This window comes from Ambystoma mexicanum, chromosome 7q, assembly GCF_040938575.1.
Source record: "Ambystoma mexicanum isolate Mex_15411 chromosome 7q, UKY_AmexF1_1, whole genome shotgun sequence".
NCBI lineage: Eukaryota > Metazoa > Chordata > Amphibia > Caudata > Ambystomatidae > Ambystoma > Ambystoma mexicanum.
In genome coordinates, this window is record NC_090941.1 from 506,488,072 (window position 1) to 506,514,265 (window position 26,194).

A 26,194-nucleotide genomic window follows, 5' to 3' on the forward strand; every position below is an offset into this window, starting at 1 on the left:
GGGAAGGGGCCACACCCCTATCCATATTGGATGACTGCATTCAAGAAGAAAAATGCGAAAGCAGACACTATAGGGGTTCACTCTGTAAGGATTTGACCACCCTGAAGTCCATTAGGAAGGTCGCCCTAAGCATCAAAAGGAATGTTCTTTTGTTGAAGACCCTTCTCTCAGACCCTTCCAGCAAACATATATTTTTTACCATTTTTATAAAGTCCAAGGCACACAGACTTGTTTACTTACCCACCTTCCCAATATACACTGCCTCAGATCCATTTGCAGCAAACAGAACTCCCAAATAATGCTATCATTTTAGATCAGGCCTGTAAGCACATGTTCCATTCCAAAATGCACAATCTTGGTTTTGGTAAGATTTTGAAGTAAATGTACGTTCTTAAAATACTCCATTGCTTTCAATAAAAAATAACAATAATGTGCTGGTTATGAAACTCCAGCGAGTTGGTTGAGTATGAAGCAAAAGGTATCATCTAAAAATGAGAGAAAAACAAACGGGAGCAATGTTGCTGCCCATCCCCCCATTAGTGATGCATTCCACAGTTCCCAAATATATCACACCTGACAAAGGCTGTAGTCATTACCAAGTGGACTCTGGTCAAAAGGCCCAATCCAATTCTCAAATAAAGCTATTCAAATGAAAGAGGGTGCAGCATTTCAAGTGGTCAACTACCGTCCTGGCATCACAGTCCCTCGCCGGTTTGTGAATATACATTTCATAATATTTAACTGCAGTTTGACATATCAGAAAATGATACATTGGCATCTGGTCTAAGATGAGGCACAGTCGAGGGATCAACAGACACCTCAGAGCACAGAACGTCAAGCTAAGGTGGTTTAATTTTAGAACCTAACTATGGCAAGAGATAAGGCGGACTACACGTGGGGAAAAAGAAACTCAAGAGACGTTGTGCAAATCCATCTTGCTTGAGAACCGTAGTCTGTCACTCCTTCCCTCTTTATCATGAACTCTGCCAGCCTAAGTGACTGCACCGCTCCTTCACCCCTTTTCAGTTTCCTGAGCATCACCTCCTACTATCTGCTGATCCCCATTCTCCTTGAAGTTTTCCCTTTCTCCTCCCTTCCTCCTGCCGGCTCCTTCTCTTGCACCACCATCGCCCACCATCGCCCGGACGACTCCAACCTCCTGCACCACCTTCTAAACGTCTCCCACTTTCCTTGTCTCACTAATCTGCAATCTCTCTCTTCAGCTCCAACCTCTCACCCCACACTTTTCCTTGTGAGTAGTGCCATTTAACACTTGAGGGTCTTCACCCACCGAATCAATGATTGAAGTATTAGATTCAGAAGCTTCCATTATCGAGCATGGGGATTGGCTCGCTCAGTCTGCATCTAATTTGTAAACTGTTTACGATTGTAGTTTGTGCTCATCCTCAGCTTCACAGACTGACCCCTATATTCAGGCTGTCCGCCATCTTGGAAATGTGTTTGCGGGAATGCCGTATCCCTGTCCTGAAGTTCTGGGAGAGGTGCGACCCGACCTCCATCATATTATAGGGGAAGTGCACTCAAAAATATTGTACCGATCTTTCGGGCATGTATTTTTAAGCATACTGTAATCGATCTTAAAAAATGTTCCTATGCATCTTACCTTAGTTTTCCTCACTTTTACACATGCGAAAACAATGGGTTGGGCACGGCCATCTTGTGCTAATCTTATCCGTTGAGGCATCATACAAACTCAAGGGCGCTCGCGGCAAGAATACAGATCGCCCGCGCCTGCAGCTGACATCACTAGATGCGTATGGCCCTTTTCACAATGCCAATGCACGTCTATTGTCAACGTTCTCTTTGCTCAAGCAAATGATGTGTCTCCATGGAAATTGCAGGACCCCCCCTTTCCTCAACCAGTGTAAACAGACCCATTCTCATCAGACATGTGAGTTGCTTTTTAAATAGTTCCACGGTATTTCTTTTGGATCGCCTGTGAGTCGTTTCTGCTCTGTTCAGCTATCTTCGTCGTATGAAGCCCCTGCAAACAGATACTTACACTAGCAGAACTGATTTCAATCGTTACTTGCGTTTTATTTAAAAATGTGTTGTATAATGTCAACAATACAGCCCTACCAGTATGAGCCTGAGGATTCTGAGGAAGAAGTAGTTGAAAGAGAAAGATGCGGAAACGATAGGGAATCGAACGATCATGATCATGAGCCTGGGCCTAGTCGCTTGGAAGACGTTTCCACCTGGTGTACCTGCAATCGTTGCAAGGTCATTCCAACCGAAAACTCTGGATGCTTGGCCTACATATCAGAAGAAGACACACCACCTCTATGGGTTACCGAGCTGCATGAATTCAGGATAGCCTGCCTCACAAGGTACGTGTTGAGAATTATGATGGTGCTTATGCACGAACTTCGCTCAACAGTTAGCCCTCGCAATCCAAGTAACGGGTAAGTCCCCCCTCCAGTATCAATGGCAGTGCGCACCTCTGAACAGGGTCATACTGGGCCATAAGATTGTCTCGGGCACTGATGAAAACGTGGCACACAGTTCAAAATCGCTATTCTTTCCTTTTCGGGTACCATTTTAATATTAACCAAAAGGTGAGTATTTTAATGAAAAGGTGATGCAAATTGTGCATTTAAAATAATATATATTCATTAACAGTGTTCACTACTACTAGCCGGTTAATGACGTAACTCATCAAACTGGCACACATGGCCCAAAAAAGTAGGCCACTTTCATTAACAAAAAAAGACCAATACAAGCATTTTGCGTTAGTTTTTCAACCCTGGCCCTATTGCCCTACAGGCTTTGTGATCAAGCCGATTCCTGTGTGCTCGCAAGGGGACAGGGTCGGTGGGTATGGCATATGTGAAACGTTGCCATTGAGGCTGAGTGGATGTCAACAAACGCGTCACATTAACATGCACACCCACTTTTCTAGGCCTTTATAAACACTGTGACATTTAACAGGAGCACATCTCTGAGATCTACAAGGTATCTCATCATCGTGCTACCTGTTCACCGGATACCTGTTCCATGGGTACTTGCTCCCCTGCTTGCTGAATCGGCTCATTTGTTCGTCCAGGTAAGGGTAGGTCACCTATTTACTTCTCTATATTCATCGATCGCTGATCTCAAAGTTTCTATCTATTTCCACTTATGCACCCAGTACTGTAATGTTCATTTATCTCAAAGACATCACCATTGTCTAATGTTTCATGGATTTTGATCTCGGTAAATAGCACATTTAATCACTGTGCATTGTAATTGAATGGATTCTTTTTCGTGGTCCATGTTTGTAAGAATGATTCCTTTTCATGTTTTAAAGTTCATTCAACGGACGGGTAGCACATTACGATTTGCGGTATATCAATAAATTCTTTTTTTTAAAAACATTTTTTAAACTCTTTATTTCTTATTTTCAACAAGATACAATAAACAACAGAATTAACATCATAGGTCATTGAAACTGCAAAATACACAACAGCGGAAGACAAATATAACAGAATTCCAAACCATAACTCTGTATTCCACCACATTAAACTTTAGACTAACCTAAAACAAAACCAGATGCACCAAACAAATGACAACAGACAAGTAGGACCACACAAAACAACCACACAAACCTCCTCCCCTATATTTATCAATCAATTCTGTAAGAGTGTTATCGCTGTGTTCATTCCACTAGGTTACACAGGCTTTCTTAAAGAAAAACAAATATTGCAGACAAAGCTGTGTTATAATTCCTTCAATCACATGCATATTGTATTATTTTTTTAATCATTTACATTTTTTAATGCAGGTTTTACAGACTTTTCAAGAATGCCTTCATGTATGCTTTTCGTTTGCTGTTCTGTGAGCCACGCCAAAAGTCCAGGCACAGTCCTGCATACATTTTCAAAGGATATTGATTTAATAAGAAGGTGGATTATAAATTGCGGTTTTCCAGTGGACAACATTGAAAGTAGATCACAGGCTGTGTTGGATGACGTAGGGACAATCGATTCCGCCTCTGCAGCCTGCACTTTACTGACGATATGTACGAACAATCGAAGTACACAAAAAAGCATCTACCCAGAATTCTTCGTACATTGCTTCCAAATGCAATTTCAACTCGATTTCGGCACACGCTGGCTCAGGTGAGTCATGGACGATGAATTAGTTATGTTTGTTGGCATGTAGGACGATGGTCTGCATAAATCATTATTCTCTATGATATCTCGATTTAATTAAGGTAGTGTATTGAAAAGATAACCTCATGAACAGATTAGAGCTTTTGGTGTATATTTACCTTAAATTTGTCTTACTAAAGTTTCCATAGTTACCAGGTTCTATTGAATTTAAAAATGTTTTACTTTACTATACTACATCTGTCCCCGATTTCTGGAGCCTCTTATAAATCAGTGAGTTGTGACCATTAGTAGACAATGCCATAGTGCCCTTTAAAAGTTGTATAATGTTTTCATAATCTGTTGCTTGAGATATCCCTTTGCACACTGATGGAAGCACAGAACCTCACAAGTGACGAAACCACTGATACGTCCAGTAGCCCAATGGTGAGCCCTACTGACGTGCACAAAGGGATATTTTCGAGCATTGGCTCTGCCCACATATCAAACACTACTTTAACTTTTCCCTTGTACTACTTTCTGACAATGACCTGAAAATTAAGGTGCAAGATTCTGCATCAATTACTTTTCCGGAGTCAACATCAAGCTCACTCGCCTATCAAGTAATTTTATTGTACTTGTCCTTTATGACAATGTGTTATGCTCGGAATAAAAAAAAAGAAAATATTTATGTATAGTATTGGTTATTTACACCAAGTGGCATGTATGGGTGTCTCTCTATATGTACCATTGTCTGCTTCTGATTGTTTCAGTTCGATTTTGCTGTTTTCATCCGTACAAAAAAAGTACTGTGTTATAGGGGCATGCTGGAACTTCGACTACAATCACTTCCTCCTTTGCAACAGGTCCACAGTATGAGGTATGTATACTTACAGTTCCCTTGCAAGAATGAAAGTAAATCCTACAAAGGATATTATTTGAGACTGAAATGCACGTAACCTTGCACTGTTTGAAACTTTTCTGATTTGGGTTCTAATGTTACACATCCTCCCTAATGTAAAACAGATTAAAAACAAACATTGCAAAGCAAACTACTTTTGAGGGTAACAGTACAATTAGTATGTTTTGCATGGTGATCTCAGATCAAGTACATGTGTCATCTCGGAAGGTTATCAGGTGAAATCTGAAAGGAATATTATGACCAAATCACGTGCACTTTTTTCAAGGGTATGTTCATATGAATGTTCTATTAGTGTTGCAACAACAAACCTTATAGTATACGGTTCTCAATCATTTCAGACTACGTTGTGTGTGAGTGCTCTGTGCGATGCAAGATTTTAATTTCCTGACTTTAAAAAAAATAGTATTCTATTTAAGGTATGTACGCAAGGTGTGGAATTAGAAGAAGAAGCACGTGAGCCAGAGGTGAACATAACCTAATATTGAATACAATTGTACATCGCGTTGCATTTGGAATACATTTTTAAGTGTTTTAATGTTTTCAAGTCACTCAAGTTGGTTCTGTTTGTGGATATGTACATATGTTTTTGCATGCAAATTAAATTTGCTTTATTTAAACATTATAAACAAACACAATTTTTTCAGCTTGATGGTGCGGAGGGCAAAGAGAAGCCCACGGTTTTCGAAGCAAATTAAGAAAACAAGGGTAAAGAACGAACAAGTTTGTTTTGGAGAAGTTTTTAGGCAGATGTTTTATTCATATTAGGTTTTTTTTTTTAAATGGTATCTGGTGTATGTGTGCTATACATTGAGCATGTTTTTCTACACATCTGTCAGAAGGAAGAGAAGTATAAAGGCTCAGACAGCAAATGAAACCAAAGATGTTGCTTGCCAAACAGATTTCACAACGCAGCAACTACAATTTGAGGCGCAGCATGGTCCAGTCAATAAGCAGACTCGTGATGCTTATGCCCAGTGGCCATGGACCATTACTACCATGTGCCAACTCGACAAGATGAAACTGAATACAATGAATATGCATTGCAATTGCTCGCAGACCCTTTGACACAATATACACCCTCTAAAGAGGGTTCCACCCAAGACACATTCAGTGTACCTGCTTCTTCAATTCATGTGCAAATATCACACAATGAACTAACAGAGACTGAAGCTTCAACACAATTGACTGAGGAATTTGCTCAAGATCTTGATTTCAGTTTGCCTAGTTTGTGGGATTTGTCCACCACAGTAGAGTCACAAAACACATTCATGCCAGACGATTGGCTATTAAAGGAACAAAAATACATTGTATTCGACAGCTGCCTGCTAGAGATTGTACAAATGCTGAAATGTGTCTATACATTAAGAAGGAACGTATGTGCAGAGCCATTAGTAAATGTGTCTCTTGTATTACAAGGTACTAAACTGAAAATCCATGCCAGCTGTGCTCACCTCCTTAATACATTTTCATGGTCAGCTCAACCAATGCTGGACAAAGTGCCTCCCGGAAATCTATGTTCAGCAGCTTTACTTTACAGTGGGTCGACTTTCGGTAAGATTTCCAGTTTCTGTCAATTTGTGGGAGTTGAGCTCCTTGCGAAAACCCAGTCTACAAATTTCAAAGGGAATTCTTATTCCACGCTATTAGTCAAGCCTGGAAAATCGAGCAGATGTCAATGGAAAGTATTTTCTCTGGGAAACGTGTCAGGCTAGCTGGCGACGGATAGTGTGACAGGCCTGGATTTTCTGTAAAGTACTGCACCTACCACTTTCAAGACATGGAAAGTAAAAAAAAAAATAAAGTTCAGTGATCGTGCAGGTGTCTGAATGTACTTCTTCTGTGGCCATGGAGAAACATGGTTTCATCACATCCGTCGAACATCTTGAAGCCAGGGGAATGCAAATAGACCTGATAGCCACTGACAGGCATGTTTCAATAGCCAAGGCCATGCGAGAGCAGTTTCCACACATTCTGCATCATTTTGATATATGGCACATTGCCAAATCAGTCAATAAATAAATTACAGCTGCTGGTAAAAAAAAGGGTTCAGAAAATATTTTAAAGTGGCGTGAGTCTATCAGCCTCCATCTTTGGTGGAGCTCCCAAACTTGTGATGGGTCTTTAGAAATTCTACTTGAAAAATGGCGTTCACTGATGCACCATTGGTCCAACGTACACTCATGGACAGAAAACCAACATTTCCACAAATGTGCACATAGACCTTTATCGAAGTAGCAGGAACGCAAGAAGAAGTGGTTGGTGCCATGTTCCCCTACACAGCAAAGATAGTGTACGATAAAACTCTTTCAAGAGACCTGAAAAGACTCACAGAATTCTGTCATTCCGGAGATTTGGAGGTGTTCCATAACATGTGCCTAAAGTACAGGCCCAAAAGGTTGCATTTCGGCATAGACGGTATGGAGGCCAGAACAAGACTAGCTGTACTTGTGCACATCAAGATCGTTGGTAGGGAACAAGCAAAAACTGCAGGAACCTTCGAGATGCTTTGTTACCTCATGGCCTTTACAAAACGAGGCAAACAATGGGTGGAAACTAATATACCAGGAAATGGAAATCGAATTTGTGAAAGATTTGACATTGAATGCGTTGGCCATGCATACTCATGGAATCAATCCTGATTTTGTTCCTAGGACACACACAATGCCACAAAACATTGTAAACGAGCGCTGCCCACCTAAAGCAGAACTTGTTGAAAGGTTGATTTCCAGATTTAAATGATTTGTAGCTGTCTTTATAATCTGCTCACAATAACATTTTCAATATATTCCGCAATGTTTGGACATTATACATAAACAATCGAATGCTATTACACTCACAATTTCAATGATTTAAAAAGTATTAACAAGTATTTAATTATGCAGATTTAGGGGGTTATTCATGGATTATTTGCGCTGAAAAAAACGGGATTTGTGTGCCAATCTGCCCGCAAATCCCCATTTGTTAAACAGGGATTTGCGGGCAGAATGGCGCACAAATCCCGTTTTTTTCGGCGCAAATAATCCATGAATTACCCCCTTAATCGGTTGGATGATTCATTAATGTATGTCTTTTACCTTCCCTTCATTTATATTACTGGTCCTCGATCGATAAGACACATGTCTGTGGTTGCTATTGGTACTATATTTCAGAAGAGGCTTGCCCTAGCACATCGGTGCTGCATTGCCCATTAGGGTGGCAGAAATACTGATATGCAAATGGATATTTGCCATGAGTCAAAAGTACACTGAGGCTTGGTGTCTGTCAAACCCTCTGCTAGACCCAAACCGCATCCACACATGCAGTGCATGGCACTGGCTTTGATGGCCTATGGTGGGTATGATATTCATAGTAATGATAAATCGTCTGACCTGTGTCAACCCCATCATTTTCAGAACATTTTGTTTTACTGGTGTATTATTTTTTCTTACACCTCAGTGAGTGGGCACTTTTTTACACACTCACAGAGCATTTTAGTCTTTTGACGGGTGTTATTATTTTGGGCTCTCCATACCTCTACATAGCTCTCCATAGCGTCCATGTTGTCTTTTCAAATGTATCCTCTTTGGCTACTTTTTGGCAATAAGTGCCTGTTGTTGCTAGGTTTCCCTAGGTGCACCACTTTTAACTTTCAATGGCTACCCTTGACAGAACTACAGTTCGCGAAAGGTAGAAAGTATACTTTGATCCCTTTTGGTGATGGATAGTATCCCCTTTCTCATTTTAAATAAATGTAACATTTAAGTTACAAAGACAAACTTACTGTTAATGGCAGGTGGGAGGAATTTGTTGGACAATTCAAATGTTGTGAAAGGCCCACCAAGACTTCACTAGAGGATTCAACCTGTCCTCACATCACAAGAAATCATGCTCCCACCTTTCTGCTTAGTATATACAAGTTTAGTTTAGTTACCTTTGAAATGATATGCTATTCTCGAAAGTATATATAAGGTTATGTTGCTCGGCTGTGAATTGGTTGTGCCTCTTCCACAAAAGTAATGTTGTTGGTTTGAGTTTATTATTCCTGTAAGGATAATTGTATAACTGGGTTTTGCTTCCTCTAACATGCTGTTAGCCTGTGCAGATAAAACCTGCCTTAGGTTTTGGCGACATAACTTTGTGTCATTCATACAGTGTAACACTGGGTTTCTCTTTGCATGGTCTGTTTTAGACCGACACAAAAAGAGTCTTAGGTTACACCTGCCTTTCAGTTGCTTACAGTATCAGTTTTACTTACCTGGAGTGTAACTGTGCTATCCAAAACTAAGTTGAAGTAATTGCTTCTCCTAATCTGTGAACCGAAAAGCAACTGCAATTGAATATTACACCCCAAGGTCCAACTCCCCTAAAATGACTATTATCCAGATGGAAAGTTATAGGTTTACACTGTGTCTAGTGTATGAGTATCACTAGATCAGAAAAATGTATTGTCCGGTTCATTACACTATGTGATTTCTTGCAAAGCGTCACAGACAACGGATAGGGTCAACTATCCATGGTATTACTGAAATTATATGATAGAGGCAGGGAGGCTGTTCCAAAGGGAGGTCCCAGCCAAAGAAAGATCAACCACCAACTTGTTGCTTGGAGAAGCGACTGACCCTGAAGGAGTTGTGGGTGAAGGAGTGAAGAGCCCAAGTAAAAAGATTTAAAAAACTGTTCTAACAGTCTCCCTGTAGCAGATGCAATAAGTCATTACAATAAGGTACCCGTTTTATATATGTACGAGGTGGCGGTGCATCCGTCGACAATAAGTGTGATGAAAAGGTCATTGAAAAGGGTAGAAAACATGTCCTCGCAGACATAAAATCTACTGCATGGCTCCATTTGGCTACATTGATCAAGACCTTGCATCACTTGACTGTTTTGGACCGGCACAACCGATACCTTAGATGCACGGATATCCTATATAGGTATTTGATGTTGGCTGGGTTAGCCTGCGCTCCCCAGTTATTCTAAAGTTACAAAACTGATCTGCTGCCAAGTGCACATCCTATTCGAATAGTGTGGCACCAGGCTACCCACTTCTCAGGGCCGCACTAGAAAGTTAGGGAACGACTCCGAAAAATGGTTAAATGCTCATCCTTGCTTACCCTATGCACTCGCACGGCCGATTGGCACAAGGCCTAGTTGGAGCATGAATGCAACTTACTTGGTATGGGCACGCAATGTCACCTGTCTCGCATGAACGTAGACAGGGCTGCCTCAGGTGCGATAAATAGTCTGAACGGACATGCATGAATTATAGAAGGCAGTGTGCAATTATAGGCTGTCCCCTATTCCGTTCACAACAGAATGAATACAACCCTCTAGGGAAAGAAGCCAAGCGATAGCTTGCAGGGTTTAACCAGGTTTAATTGTACCGAATTCCAAAAATATCAGCAAAGTTGTTTCCTGTGCAAGAACGTTGAGACTCCAGAATTAATGTTCTTGCCTTTTGAGAGGCCACAGTGTCAGTAATGACATCACATATAGGGTCATAACCCACACTAGTGATCGGTAAGACAGTATTCATGAACGTGCTCCATTGGTGGATGCCAGCCTACAATTTTTTTATTTTTCAGGTGTATTTCAAATTCCATGTGGGTCAGCTGGGCTCATCTCTCCATGGAGTGAAGGTCAGGTCGTGGGCTGATGCTTGTAGGCATGGAAGAAATTAATCAAGTCACGCTGACGCGTCTTGTCCGGTCTGTTTTATTATTGTGGCATTCTTTCACAAAATCGAAACCTACCGTCTCTGGCTTCAATCATTGAAAACAAGCTGCTATTGTTATTTGGCTTTGAGTGCAAGTCAGCAACCGCTAGGCTAGAAGGACACAAGGTGTCAAATACCCACAAAAATTATAACATTTACTATATTGAAAGTGGACATTGGAAAATTTAGTATCAATTTCTGAAATCTGTTGTTCGGAGCAAACACTCTGTGTTACATCGAGAGAATGGAACTTCCTAAGATTGGGCCTCATTACAAGTATGGTGGTAAGGCAACAATGGCAGAGCATGATGGTAGCACTGGTACCGTTATTAACGGTACCGAAGCTACCACCCTCCCCATTCCCGTTGAGGCCTATGGGGCTCAAATGGGAATTGGCATGTACCAGGCCTGGCACCTGCGAAAGGACAATTACCGGGTCCGGCCGGGCCGCAATAGCCCGGTAATTGCCCATTCACGGGTGCCGGGCCCGGATGCGAGTTTGGAGGTAGCCTTGCCGGTTTTACCGGCAAGGCTACCTCCAACCTCGTAATGAGGCCCATTATGTAAGTTCAACTATAAATTATATATTATTTGATTAAAAACAGCATTTTGCTTGATGCATATTGAATAATTCAGCGATGTGCGAATGTGCGATTTGACAAAAATAATGGACACAATTGTCATGCCTGCGCCATGGGTGCATACATTGGCGATCAATATGGACAAATTGTTATTCATTTATGTACAGAAAACTCTTGGATCAACCGCTATTCACTATTTGGACTTTATTTCCCATTTGCGAGACTTTGGTGCTTTTTTATTTTTCCCAAAAAACTACACTTACCATAATGCACTTGGCTATAACCATCTATTCCTGGCTATTCCTATTTTCTTCATCAGAACTACAATCCCCAGAAGCCCTAGGGATTTGCTCTGCTTCCACCAGCTCAGGAACAGAGAGGGAGGTGGCCGATTGTCTGCAGGTGTGCTGAGCCAGGTGCAACCAATTTGCCTGCCTCTGTGCTGAGCTGGGCAGTATAAAGGCTGCTGCCTGCGAGAGCTCTGTCTCTTGCATTGAGAGTCCTTCCGGCACCTTTTTGCTTCGAGCTACAAACTTTGTATGCTGTTTCCTGCTTTCACCTGCTTTTTGTTCCAGTGCCCTGGCGGGCTCCTGCCTTGCAGTCCGCTACACCCTGCTGCCTACAGCCCTAGCCTTTTGGGCTCCCTGCCTCAGCCCTGCTCCTCTGGGCGTCCTGCCTTGCAGCCTGCTACACCCTGCTGCCTACAGCCCTAGCCTTTTGGGCTTCCTGCCTCAGCCCTGCTCTTCCAGGCTCCTGCCTTGCAGCTGATCACGCTCTGCTGCCTTCCAGCCTCCGCCCTTGCCATGCTGGGCTCTCCACATTGCAGCCGATCACGCTCTGCTGCCTTCCAGCCTCCGCCCTTGCCCTGCCGGGCTCTCTACATTGCAGCCGATCATGCTCTGCTGCCTTCCAGCCTCCGCCCTTGCCTTGCCGGGCTCTCTACATTGCAGCTGATCACGCTCTGCTGCTTTCCAGCCTCAGCCCTTGTCCTCTGGGCTCCCTGCTCTGCAGCCTGCCTCACTGCGGCTGCCTACAGCCCTTGTCCTCTGGGCTCCCTGCTCTGCAGCCTGCCTCACTCCGGCTGCCTACAGCCCTTGTCCTCTGGGCTCCCTGCTCTGCAGCCTGCCTCACTCCGGCTGCCTACAGCCCTTGTCCTCTGGGCTTCCTACTTTGCAGCTTATCACGCTCCGCTGCCTACTACCTACCTTTTTCCGCTGGGTTCTCGACCTAGCAGCCCTCTACAGTCCTCTGCAACCTTCTACGGTCAGCGGCCCTGCCCCTCAGGGCTCACTCCTTGCTGCCCGGCCCTTCTGGGTTCCTTGCCGTGCAGTCTGCTTTACTCTGCTGCCCTAAGCCCTTTCCCTCTGGGCTCTCTACCTTACAGCCCTGCTCCTGTGGGCTTGCTCATTGCTTTCCTGCTCCTCTGAGCTCTCAACCTTGTTCCTTACTGTCCTCTGCTATCCAATCCTGTTCCACGACTTTCCCTTCATTTCCTTCTGCTAGTTTGCTATCAACCTCCTTTTCCTGGATTTGTCTGTAAGTATCTTCTCTTGTACTGTGTGTAGACCCTTTTGTACAGAGCTTGTCTGTTGGTTCCCATCAGTCAACCTCTGCCTCTTCCCTTGTCTCGTTTCTACATTACAGACACCCATAGCTGCTGTTCCAAGCCATGAGCAAACAGCGTGGGCCTCTGTTATAGCAAACTGTGCAGAAGGCTAGAGTTTTTCCTAAGGTTCGTGGAATACTATTTTCCTATATCTGCATACACCCCAAGAGGGAATTCATTCTGTACCTTTTTCCTTGCTACTCTTGCCTACTCTTCGTTCTCTTTCCTTTCAGCTGTGTGGGTACTTATCTGTCCACTTTATTTTGGCACAACCACCCAAACCCTTTCTGGGTGTCCTGTGCCACTCTTAATAGAGTGCCATCCCTGACAACAATACATTCTGCTGAATTATATTTATACCGTGCCACATTTAAAAAACCAAGTGTGCAACTCGTGGTTTGTTTACAAGTCTAGTAATAATTGTTATATTTGTATAATTTAAAGAGGAGTGAATAGAGGTTTGATTTTTTTGGCGGCACTGCTTACTGGCCTTGTTATGGGTTGTTAGCTGGAGCATACTGTGACGATTATTCATCGACGACCCGCAACCACAACCTGTATGCAGGCTAGTGATATCTAAACCACTATGTCCCGTGGAATATCCAGGTATGCTATCAACGTTTCATTATTGTGCACCATAAAGTAGGTGTGGGGTGGAAGTGGCGGGGGCTGAACATTTTCCAACGGAACTTGGTTCGCTTTTCGATCAATAATATTTCCATTTCCGTTATAATGCCATCTGTCTCTGGTTCCCAATATCCGTCAGGTTCTCCATCGCATTGGGAGCTATACCTACTTCACAGTGCTAACCTTTCATGCACATCGTAGTCTCAAATACTCCATGTTGTCATGGGTGTGTTCATTATGTGTGGTCTTTGTTTAGGATTAGGTTTAATCTGTTGCAGAATTATAGGGTAAATGGATAAATTTGAATAAAGAACGGCTACTAAAACATATTTGTATTCTTTAATCTACACAGATATATTGTACCGTTCTGTGAATGCCATCGTTTCCAGCTACCGTCGGATAGATTCTTCAATGAACAATGGCAGATACGCCTAAACGCAACTTATTGCATTACCGTCATGTGGGCCGACAGACAGGGACCGATCTGCACTTTGGCGGTAGCAGCGACAAAGAGCAACCAATCATCGTTTCCGGTGTAGCAAGATGGTGATGCGAAAGCGTTGCGATTGAAAGTGCATAGAATCCATATCTTCTCACAAAAGGAACAACATGTGCATCATTAGAAAGTTTTGCTGGTGTAGCAAAAGGAAAAAACACACGTGTTGAACCAAAAGGGGGTCTTGCACCGGAGTATTCCCCTAGTTATCATACTTCCACATTTTGATATCAGGTAAATCAATTTGCAGTTGTTTACAGGTTTCCCAATTCTATGGGTTCTGTTTCTCTTGCCCTTTTTCCAATGTGTGTTGACTGCTTTAAAATTGAAATATTTTCCAATTTTATTCGATTTCTATGGAAAGCAGAACTTAAAATAGTTCTTGGCCAAGGAAAAATTGCCAAAGAACTACTGTGTTTTCTTCTGAAAACACGATTAAAAAAAAGACTGAGGTTACTCAGTATATTCTCCTGTACACTATAAAACAGTCTCTTCGGGATTCTCGGGCTCCATTCATAGTGTAGAGTGTATCTTTATCCTCTATATTGATTTGTGAGAGGATCAACGTATGGCCTGTCACCAAGTTCCTAATTTGTCGTTTGTATTTCCAGGACACAAAAAAGCCTACCGTTTTCAGTGGTGACTCTCATTAGACCACTTTCATCAGGGCTAAATAAACCAGCACTCGGTAGTGTGCTGTCTTCTTACTAACTTGCACCATCTCTGTTTGCTGTTTTCAGGAGGCCCCAACCTCGTTTTCTAATTCCCCACATATTTTGGTCCGTCTGGATGCGAAAGCTATATTATTGCTTCTGGGCGGGCACTCTTGATAATATGTGCCAAGGAACCTCGCGGTTCCGGTGAAATGTCTCCTGTTTTCATAACGCCGAGCTGCGCATATTCCATAGCATAAGGACACACAACAATTGAAATACTGGGATTAATCGATCGTTGCAATGTTTGCTAGCTAAAACTTGTATGGCAAAAACATATAGTTCATTTTGTGGACTTAATATAGTTTTGGGAGCGTTCTTTGATAAATAAAAGCACTTGCTACATTGCAGACTAATGATGTTTTCTTTAAAAATATTGTTTTGCTATCCGATTTTTGACGCGCTGTGTGAGGATGTGTGTGTTTATCTTCCTGGTTCTGCGTTAAATGTTTTTGTGGGGTGAGTGATGACTGGGCGCATTTGGCTTCGCTGGCCACTAACTTCATGAAAATAGGTGGACCATATCAGTTGGAACAGTGATGTCAGCTTCAAGGGTGGGCGATCTGTATTCATGCCGCGGGCGCCCTTGAAGTTAGTGCGATGCCTCAACAGATAAGATTAGCACAAGATGGCTGCGTCCAACCCCTAGTTTTCGCATGTGTAAAAGTGAGGAAAACTAAGGTAAGATGCATAGGAAAAAATGTTAAGATCGATTACAGTATGCTTAAAAATACATGCACGAACGATCGGGACAATAACATTTTTGATCGCACTTCCCCTTTAAAGCAAAAATAATAGTTCTTGCGCATATTGGCGCCTTGAAACACTCGTGTATAGGTGCCATACAAATGCCCAATCGATAAATATTGACCTTTTTGGAGCAGACCAGTGAAACCAATCACTCAGGGCTATCAGGATCAGTTTTCCCTCCAGATCCAGTTTGTTTTCGGTCCAAATGGGAGAGGCACCTTCCATTCTCTCCCACTGGTTTTCCCTTCAAAGATCACAGCAAATATTTGATCAACTGTCTTTAGAGAAATCAGTAGCTGCAAGCTGAAGTTGGGTGCGTGTCAAAAAGAGGTGCAGAACTTATATTTTGGATCTAGGTGATAGAGGTGGATTATATTTTCTCCTACTCCTCTTCCAGCACCTCATTTAGGATTTTTGGGACCAAATTGTTTATTGCCTGGCACATATGTATGCAAAATGCCACAATTCAGAGGGTAGCCCACTCTGGCCATAACCCAAAAGCTATCAGCTTGTGTGCTGCCTGAGACTACTGATGGAGCCCCAGGCTGGCATACTGCCTAGCCACTGCCACACAGATGTTGTTGGGTAAACTGTTGGAGTCGAAAGAGCGGTGTCAATGATGTCAGAATACCAAAGACTCTCCTGCATTCTGCTGCTTTAATCTTTGCCAGATGACATACTTGTGGGGGCTACACAGTCGTCAGGACAAGCAGGATTGAGTATCTGGATAATTTGCTGGCTGACCAGGTGGCGTACCAAGGAGTTGGATATATGGGATCAGCAGTGGAGGAGGGAGCAGGGCAGCACCGAGATGGAGACATAGTATTCCGAATGTTGGGATAATGATAATGGGACCTGGAGTCCCAAACAACAAAATCAGTTCTAAGTTGTAATATACTATTCTTGACTTTAGAACTATTTTCATTACAGATTTTAAAAGATACTTAATCATGTTTAATCACAGTAGGGAAAGGCGGGAAAGGCGGTTCACTCAAGCCACCATTTACAGATGTCCTTTCTCCATACCTTTTGGAGTAAGGGAGATGTTCAATCACATTAGGTGTAACGGGTTCCTCCTGAAATGGGATATTTAAATATGTTACATCCCATTCAGCAATATTTCTCAACTAAATATGGAGATCATCCATTTTATAATGACAAAAAGCCATTGTGTGTTTTGGTATATATGAAAGTCATTCCCTTTCAAAGGAGGATACCGTGTCACATCCCACATGATCCCTTCACCTCCCTGTGCCCTGTCTCCTCCGAGGTGATTCTCCCATGGTACACCACCCCTGAGGTCAGGATCAGGATGTGCCTGTCTTTCCTTGGCCACCTGGGAGGAGACTTTATGTAGAGCTAAAGTGAGGGATCCATAGGATTCATCTCACAAGCTCCATCTCTGGAAGTATTAGAAGCACGCAGAGCAAAGACATCTTGAGACATTCTATTCATAGGTTGAAATGGGCTTGGTCTTCTGCCACCGGTCATGCTTGGAATTCTCTACCACCTCCTATCAGAAATTATACAGTGCGCCAGTAGCCCTAGATGAGGCTGTGCTTTACACATGTTATAAATAATACAATCAATCACTAAGCGCAGTAGCTGGCACACACCTTCACCAGCGGCTGTGATCTCTGGCATTTTGACTACACAAAGATTTGAAGGATCCCCTTTGGCAGAAAGTTCCCCATTAGTGCCGCTGCCTACCTTTCAACCGGGCTCCCTTTGGCTGGCTAATTAGCCAACTGATGGGTGTTGACTATTGAGAGTGGTTAGGCACAGAATTTCCTGTGCTCTGGCTGATTGTGTTTGGGTGAGTGAAGTCCCCCGACCATACCTCGTCCCTTGATGGGGACTGTAGACACAAAACGTTGGTTGATTCTAGTTTCACGCTTACATTTTTGAAAAAATAATTTGTTGCAGTTGGTGTTATTTTCTTCATCCTTTCCAACATGGACATTCCCCTTTTAACGCTGGCATTGCTGGGACAATAGATCATCCGTTCTAAGTTAGGGGAACTGGTAAAAACAATCCACCGAGGACAACAAGCTTTCCAGGAGCAGTAGGTTGAGGGCCAACCGACTCGGATGCCTTGCACTTCCAGGTACAAGGTTCACAAGGCACTAAATGAAGGGGAGGAGGTTGTGGTTGAGTTTCAGGCGCCTGGGATGCTGTAGAGGTAGGATATTTGATTGAGTTCTACCACACCTCTATAGACTCCTGTGTTAAGGAGAGGATAGATCTGCAAGGCAGAATTCAGTAGCTGTTACTGATAAGAGTGATCATCCCTGAGCCATCCAGGGACCAGGGCCTTTGGGAAGACATCAGGGGAGTTCAGTCGCACTATAGATTTGAAGAGTGTCAATATGTTTGTGGAGACCAAACCCTTCAAAATGGAGACCCTGCAAATGATTAGTTCTATGCCTTGGAAATGTCCTTGTTTCGCTAGACCTGGAGATTGCTTATTTCCAGTTTACCAGAGGTTCCTTTGCCTTGCCATTCCATATTTTCATTTTCAGTCTAGGGCTCTGCTTTTTGGACTCAAATTGGTGCACTGAGGTTTTTACCAAGGCCATGAAGCACTGGTGGAACTTCTTCACAGAGAGGTGCTGGGGCGGAGGAGTAGGGGCAAGGGAAATAGAGGGGGCAAAACTGGGGTTCAATGGCGCGATCAACAAGGTGTTCTTGAACAGAAGGCTCTTCAGATCCTTCTTGAAGTGTAGGATTAGGTGCTAGACTTATTTGCATTGGTATCAGGAAAAGACTTGTTCCCCCCAAACCCCTAGAAGTTCTTTGTTTCCAGCCTGGTGATGTGGTGGCAATGTTGGTGCGTTGGTCTCTGGAAGGGGGAAGTGTTTTGGATGAGACTACTATGTAACTATGTAGGTGATGCAGATGACCTTTAACATGATGTGTGCTTGAAGATGTAGCCATTGCAGCTCTTTGAGAATGGCGTTATAAGGTTGAATTTTCTTAGCTGTCTGAGAAGGCAGTGTGCTGAATGGCTTTTGGAGGGGCAAAGGTGGCATCTGTGACTCCTCCAAGTCAGGTGTTGCCACTGTCCAGACTTTGCAGAGAAGCACAAGCTGGTACCATGGTAATGTGACTACATTTGAGATATAGAGATGTCTTTCCCCCTCCACGGGAGCTTAGCGGGGGCTAAGGAGATCAGAGGTGCACATACCATAGTTATTTATTCAAATGTAGAGAAAAAGAGTATGTCTTGCCATGAGGGGATGCCCCTAATGTTGCTAAGGACTGTGACAAGGAATATGGACTGTTATGAAGATTAGGGATAGGTAAGCAGGACACTCCTTTTAGTACAGCCCCACAAGCAATTCTGGGGCAGGCAACATAAAGAAACACGCATTAGCAATGCCAATAGTTTCGGCTTTGTATAGGCATGTGAAAGGCATTTGCACTGATCTAGATAGGCACTGCCGTAGTGGTATTACCTGGCCATCGATGGTAGCAGCTGCACATTGTTGTGAGCAACTGAGCATATAATAGCAGTGCCTGGCAAATGCATACTTATGCATAAAATACAACTGTTGGCTTTGCCAATGCTTGTTTTTACCAGGACTTCAGTGAAAGACACGCAGAGTGCTTAATAAATCGAGTAATTGAAGGAAGACGTTGTTAAGACATTCTTATTATACCAGTAGCACGTTTGTAGGTTCAATTAATCCATTCATTCTCAAAAGACTGATTTGAAAAAATACCTGCAGGCACTTTGAGCACAAAGTTCGATGGTAAGGCTTAATAAAGTTAGCTCAAAGAGATCCCAGGAGGATGTGTTTGAGGTCAGAAGGGGCAGGAAGTGGGTGGGAATGCAGAGACCTCAAGTCTCACACGTGATTCTCACACAAATAGAGGTCGGGTTCAGGTGTCACACAGAGCTGGGCGAAACCCATGCAGCCTGCTGACAGCTGGACCTGGCCTCCATTGTGTGTACTTGTTTGCAGTTTGCTATTCATAGATTGGCTGGTGGACACTGAAGATGCTGCAGGTAATCCTTTCAATCATTAGAGGAGCTCAATTTGGTCTCTTCAGTTGAGGGGGAGCTTCTCTTTACAGATATGACCTCCCCCATCCTGCACTTCCTGGTTGCTTGCAGACACCTTTACACAGTGTGAACGAGAATGCGCAGAATTCTATGGCAAGCACGGAGGCTCGTTTTATGCTTCTCTCTCTTTAATGTCAGAGAACAGCATCCTTGAAAAAACAGTGAAAACTTTAAACTGAAAGACATTTCCTGGGACCCCCCATAGAAATGAGTAGTTTAACAAGAAAAAACATGTGATCACTCCCTCCAATCACAGTCCACTCAAGCATATATCATCCCTTCACACAGAAACCATTTCTTCTTTCTTTGATGCTCGGAGAGCAGTGCAGATGAGTACTTTATTTCATTTAATATTCGTCCATAATGATGGTCAAATGGAGATTGTGTGAATAGAGGTGCGCATGTCCATTAGCAACAAGTACTGTGCAGCGGTGCTTCCCGACGCAAGCAACCTCCTTGGGAGGAAGCGACCGCAGGGAACAGTAAGCGGACACGCAGACTCTCACAGTTTCCTCAGAAACTGTTGAGAGTTGTGCGGAGCGGCCAGAGCTGAAACAGAAATCCACCCGAGCAGTTGACTAACCGGCCCCAACAGCTGAACGAGAGGCAAACTCAAGACAGCAAAGGCCCGCCTCCGATATCTTTTATCACTGACAACTTTCACTTCAGCTCTCCTCCCCTAGACCTTCTTGCTATCACTGAAACCTGGATTTTTCCATCTGACACTGCCACTCAGGCAGCCACACACAACTGCAAGCTATCCTTCATTCCCTCTTCTCGACTGACCGGCAGAGGTGGAGGCGTCGGGTACCTAACATACTTGCTTCCTGCCTCAATGCCTCACGAATCTCCAATGTGACGTCCAATCCTACTTCTTTTGAAATCACCATTTCTACTAGTGCTCTGCCTCACCCGGTTCACATCTCCATCTATCACCCTCCTGGACCATTCTTGGATGATCTCCCTCCTTCCCTGTAGTACTCTGGCCGGCCTCTCTTGGCCCTCTTCCTGCTCCCACCTGCAAGGCTAAAAACCTTGGGTCATCTTCGACTCCACACTCTCCTTCTCTCCTCACATCTCCGACGTCTCTAAGAAGTCACACTACCAGCTGCACCTCCTCAGAGGTATTCTTCCTTTCCTCTCCTTCCCCCAGAAGCTCACTGTCTCCAGAGCTCTGGTTCTCTCTAGGCTGGACTATTGTAACAGCCTCTATCTAAATCTGCCTGCTTCTACTCTCTGCCCTCTGCAACTTATCCAGAAGAGGACTGCGAGACTTGTCCTTGGCCTAAAGCCCAGGGATCGTATCTCTGCACTGGCTCCCAGTGGCTGCAATGATTAAGTTCAAAACCCTCTGCATCGTTCACCAGCCGCCTGGGGCATCAATACCTTCAACTCTGTCTTCCTCAATATCTTCCTACTCGAGCTCTTCGCTTATCCACCTCCAACTCCCTCAGGGTCAGGCGCTTTTCCAAGCAACGAGTTGGTGGTAGATCTCTTTCTTCGGCTGGCGCATCCCTCAGGAACAGCCTCCCTGCCTCCCTTAAACTTGAGGAGAACCATCTCTGTTTCCGGAAGCACCTCAAAACCTTTCTCTTTGCTTCTACTTTTTCTCCTCCTCTCCTCTGCTGACCTGGCTGTAACCGGAACTGCCCTGGCTACCTGGTCACCCTCTGATCTCGAGCCCAGGTCCTTCCCCCGCCAGATGTCACACACCTACACTGCCCACCTGGCAACCCCTGCACTTGGTGACTGTTTCTGTATCTCTACAGTCCCCCTACCAGCCCTTTAAACCAGATGCCCGCACTTACCGATGCACTTGCCACATGCTGGCCATTTACTTATTTATTGTTATCATCTTTCACATGTACTGTTTCCCATGTACTGCACTGTCCCTGTCCCATTCCTACGCACTTGTGCGATCTGAATGACACCTGGCCTAGTAGGATCGTTGTCCGTCCTGCCTTTTGTTCCCCTCCCTTGCCTCATCGCGCCTTGAAAAACATGTGTATAGGCCCGTAATAAATGCCATATCATATCTTATCTTGGGCAACTCCTCGATTCTCTTTCCACTAAACATGACCTCATTCTCGTAGGTGATTAACACTCCCTCTCCAACCACAAACTTCAGTATTTTCTTAGTGGCTACATTCTCCACTCTATCCCTAACTTACATACCCACATAGGGGGTAACTCTTTGAATCTCTTATTCATCTCCACCTCTCTATCAGCCACTAATAGTACTGTCACACTATCCATATCTGATCACTCAATTGTTTCCACCACCACCTCCTTTCCACCCTCCGACCTTTCCTCACCACTTACTTCACCTATTACTAAAAGGAAATGTAAATCTTCTGCATTCCCCCTTTCTCTCCGACCTACAGTTCTCACTGTCCTCTTTCATACCCAATGCCTCTTGCAGCAACACTGCCATGTCCAGCTTTCAGTCCCTACTATATGACTCATCCTCCTCTCACTTCCCACTGCTTACCTGCACCCCTAAATCTCAGCATCTTCAACTACGAGTCACCCCATTCATATGCTCTCTCTGCACAGAAATGCGTCAGCTGCTATGCAAATGGAGGCATACCCACTAGCATGAGGACCTGCAACTCTACCTCTCTGCCCTGAACTCTCTCAAGTCCACCCTTGATAGAGCGTAAAGGGAATGCTACCTAACCCTCATTGACTCTCACTGCAACCATCCTCGCTGACTACAGGGCACTCTAAACTCACCCCTCACTCCTGCTAAGTTTATGACTATCAACTCCACTTTCACAGCTAATTACCTAGCTGAATGCTTTGCTACAGACATTTCAAAATTAGACACTCTCTCCTAAACTTACTCACACTCCCTCCTCCTACATTTTACACTCTGCCTACTCTTCCATCATCCTCTGCCTCGATCTCCCACTTAGGTCACACTAATACTGACAAAGTGCTATCTCTACGGATGAAGGCTAACCCCTCTTCAGCCCCACCAGACCCTCTTGATCCTCAGCTAGTCCAGCCTATTGCCCCTTTAGTAGCCTCTCAGCTTGCTGAACTCTTCAACCAGTCCTTCGACTCTTATTGCTTTCCCTCTGTTTTCAAAACAGCCACAGTCATCCCTCTCCTAAAAAAGCAAGGGACTGACCGAATCTACCAGCTAACTTTCACCCTGTGTATCTCCTTTCGCACTATTCTAAAGTGCTTGAAAGGGTTGTGTTCAACCGTCTTACCAATTTCTTAGACATCCACAACCTTTGGAGACCCCCTACAAGCAGGTTTCCGCAACTGGCACTTCACGGAAATTCTCTCATAAATGTATCCAACTTCATCACCTCTGCTAAGCACTCCAACCTATCCTCTATCCCAATTCTCCTTAGCCTGTCTGCTGCCTTTGACACTGTCGATCACTCTGATCTCCTTAATACGCTCTTTCTTGTTGGGAATCACGATCAAGCCCTTGCCTGGATTGAATAGTACCTTGCACCTCACCAATTCTCTGTCTCCTTGAGCAACACCTCTCAACTCACTCCTCTAACTGTTGGTGTTCCACAAGGCTCTATCTTGGGATCACTCCTCTTTACACTCTACACCTCTCCAATTGCTGCACTAATCTCCTCCTTTGGGTTCACATACCAACTCTTTGCGGATGACACCCAAATCATCTTCTCTTTTCCTGAACTCTACTCTGATCTCTCTATTAACATTTCCCACTGTCTCTACGCCATTACATATTGGATGGAATTAGGTTGCAGAGTCTGAGGACTAACCTGATCAAGCTGAATAGCTCAGCCGCTATGTAGCTGCAGATTTACCGCTCGTAGACTAGTCCCACACATTCTCCAATGAGCCCCAAAGAATGAGGGCGACAAAGGGTGCTCTGTGGGCCAAGCCCAAAGGGAAAAACCCAGTGAAGGAAAAAACCCTTGTCCGCAAGGTACCGTGAATGTTGGTGCCCAGATTCCAAGGTGCAGAGAATTTCATAGAAAATCCCTTGTAGATCACAGTAGGATTCACTTTGAATAACAGCCTCCGGTAGGAACAGGATAAAGCTGTAATCCGGAATGGCATCCAGAGCCAAGGTGAATGCAAGAGGAAGCCAGCAAGAGGTAAGGAAAATCAGAGATAACAAGGATGGGAGCGCCGGAGCGCAACAGAGGTATGCAAAAAGAGCGGACGAGCAGGAAAACAAGAAGCAGGAAGGAGAGGAACACAGCGTCAGGCTTCGAAGAAAGAAGCGGCGCAAGGAGCTCACCTGTCAATCTCACTATAAACCGGTCTAGTGAAGGATTCGAGGCTGGTCCCGGGTGCCATCTTGAAAAACGCTGTAGCGTTGCTGGAGCTCCAGTTTATGGTCCCAATCCACCATCATCTTGGATGATCCATAATGCTGCGAGGATGTCTTCTTCTCCACTGATGCCAGATAGACCAGGCGTGGCAGAGGTCCTAATAGTATGCCCCCTCTGACGGGTCCAGAGGCTTGGCTTCCACGGATTTAACCTATGAAACCGTTGCAGGAGCATAGGAGCATGAACAGCAGAAGCGGGTTCCCAAGTACGATCAGCTGGACCATAGCCCTTCCAGTCCAGCAGGTATTGCAACTGCCCTCTGATGATACCTGGAGTCGCAGATGGTTTTGACTTCATACTCAGGTCCCAAGGTGGTGTCAATCGGGGCTGGAGGTATAGGATCTTTCCTGTAAAATGGGTCGGGAACATGTGGCTTCGGCTGAGAAATGTGGAAAACAGGATGAAGTCTTGACCAGGACTTAGGAAGATCTAACCAAAAGGCAACTGGACCCACGAGTTGAGATATCTTAAAGGGACCTAAAAAGCATGGGGCCAATTTAGAAGGAACTAGATGTTTTGGAAGATAGCGATAAGAAAGTCAAACAAGGCCGCCAATGGCTAATGCTGGTGCTTGCCAACAATGGATCAGCTTGTTTCATACTAGCGGCTCTGGTATCTGTTAGAGTTTGTTGGGCAGAGGTATGGCCTGCTTGGATCTCGTCTATAAGGTGGTTTAACAAAGGAGTTTTAGTATCAGCAGAGTTAATGGTAGGAATGCAAGTAGGATGAAAGTCATAAGTACACAAAAACAAACTGACTCCAATGGAGGTATGCATTGAGTTGTTGTACGCGAACTCAGCAATCGGAAGTAAGTCTGCCCAATTGTCATATGAAGCTGTAGTGAAGTATCTAAGGTACTGTTCCAAGGACTGATTTAGCCTCTGTGTTTGACAGATGGATTGTGGGTGGTAACCAGAAGTCAGAGCCGTCTGAATTCTGAGTTTTTTAAAAAATCATTTCCAAAAGGTGGAGGTGTACTGCGTTCCTCGATCAGATAGGATAGTGGTGGGTAATCCGTGGAGTCGAAAGATGGTTTGTATAAATACTTTGGCCATTTGTTGAGCAGAAGGGATAAAATGGAGTGCAACAAAATGCACCAATTTCGTGAGTGAGTCAACCGTCCCCATGATGGTAATGTGATTGTTAGAGAGAGGTAGGGCGACTATGAAATCGTTGCTAATATGTTGCCAAGGATGAGAAGGAAGTGCAGGTTGTGTTAACTTCCCTAAAAGGTAACATACAAGGGGTTTTTAACTTGTTGACAAACAATGCAGACAGATACGTAGTCTTTGACTTGTTCTCGAAGGTGTGACCACCAAAAGTGTCTCTTGATACTCTCCAAAGTCACTGACTCCACGATGACCTGCTGCTTTGGCATCATGAAACAAGTGTAATACATCACGTTGCAATGCCGAGGTGGGTACATAAAGATTCTTTCCTCTGAACAATAGACCTTGTTCCTCTGACAAGCCGTACTGTAGAATGGCAAGAGCTATAGTAGGATCTTGAGGTATGGTGGCCTTCCGTTGTTGAAAAGTAGTTACATAAAAGAGAAAGGATGCTTTAGGTAATATCTTCTCTCACTGGAATGAGATTTCCGCAGAAGAATCTACGCGAGATAACGCATCAGCCATTTTATTTTCAGTTCCGGGAATGAACGTGAACAGCAGATCATATTGGGAAAAGAAATACACCCAGCGGGCCTCTCTGCTATTCTGCCATTTTTGTTGTTGGAGCACTTTCAAGTTACGATGAACCATTCTGACAGTTACCACATGTTTGGAACCCAGAAGAAGATGTCGTAACTCTGTACAGGCAATCTGTATGGCCAGAAGTTCTTTCTCGAGGACAGTATAATTCTGCTCAGAAGCGGTAAGCGTCTTGGACATTTAGGCAACAGGATGTTCGCAACCTTTCCACAGTTGTTTTAGAACAGCTCCATCGGCGGCATTAGAAGTGTCAGTCTTCAGAAAGAATGGTTTATTTTGGTCCGTTTGACGCAGTATGGGAGCTTTCGTAAAATGTTCCTTGATGTCTTCAAAAGCTCTATCCGCTGAGTCATTCCATATGAAGATAGCCTTCTTTTTGAGAAGAGCGGTCAGGGGTAGGATCTTCAAGGAACAATATGGGAACATTTCCTATAAAAATGAGCACATCCCAGGAATCTTTCTATTTCTTTAACATAACTGGATTCTTTCCAGCGAAGAATGGCTTTAACTTTGGCTGGATCCATAGCTGTTCCTTCAGCCAACAAGACAAAGCCCAGATATGTTACTGATGGTTGGTGAAAGATGCATTTTTCCAGTTTGG

The 26,194-nt window shown here is 44.0% G+C and overlaps 1 protein-coding gene across 1 annotated transcript in view; it reads right to left on the bottom strand.

Annotated features, from left to right (window-relative positions):
- Positions 1-26,194, bottom strand: part of NUDT15 (nudix hydrolase 15) — a 138,363-nt gene that overhangs the window by 59,407 nt on the left and 52,762 nt on the right. The gene's annotated exons all lie outside the window — the stretch shown is intronic.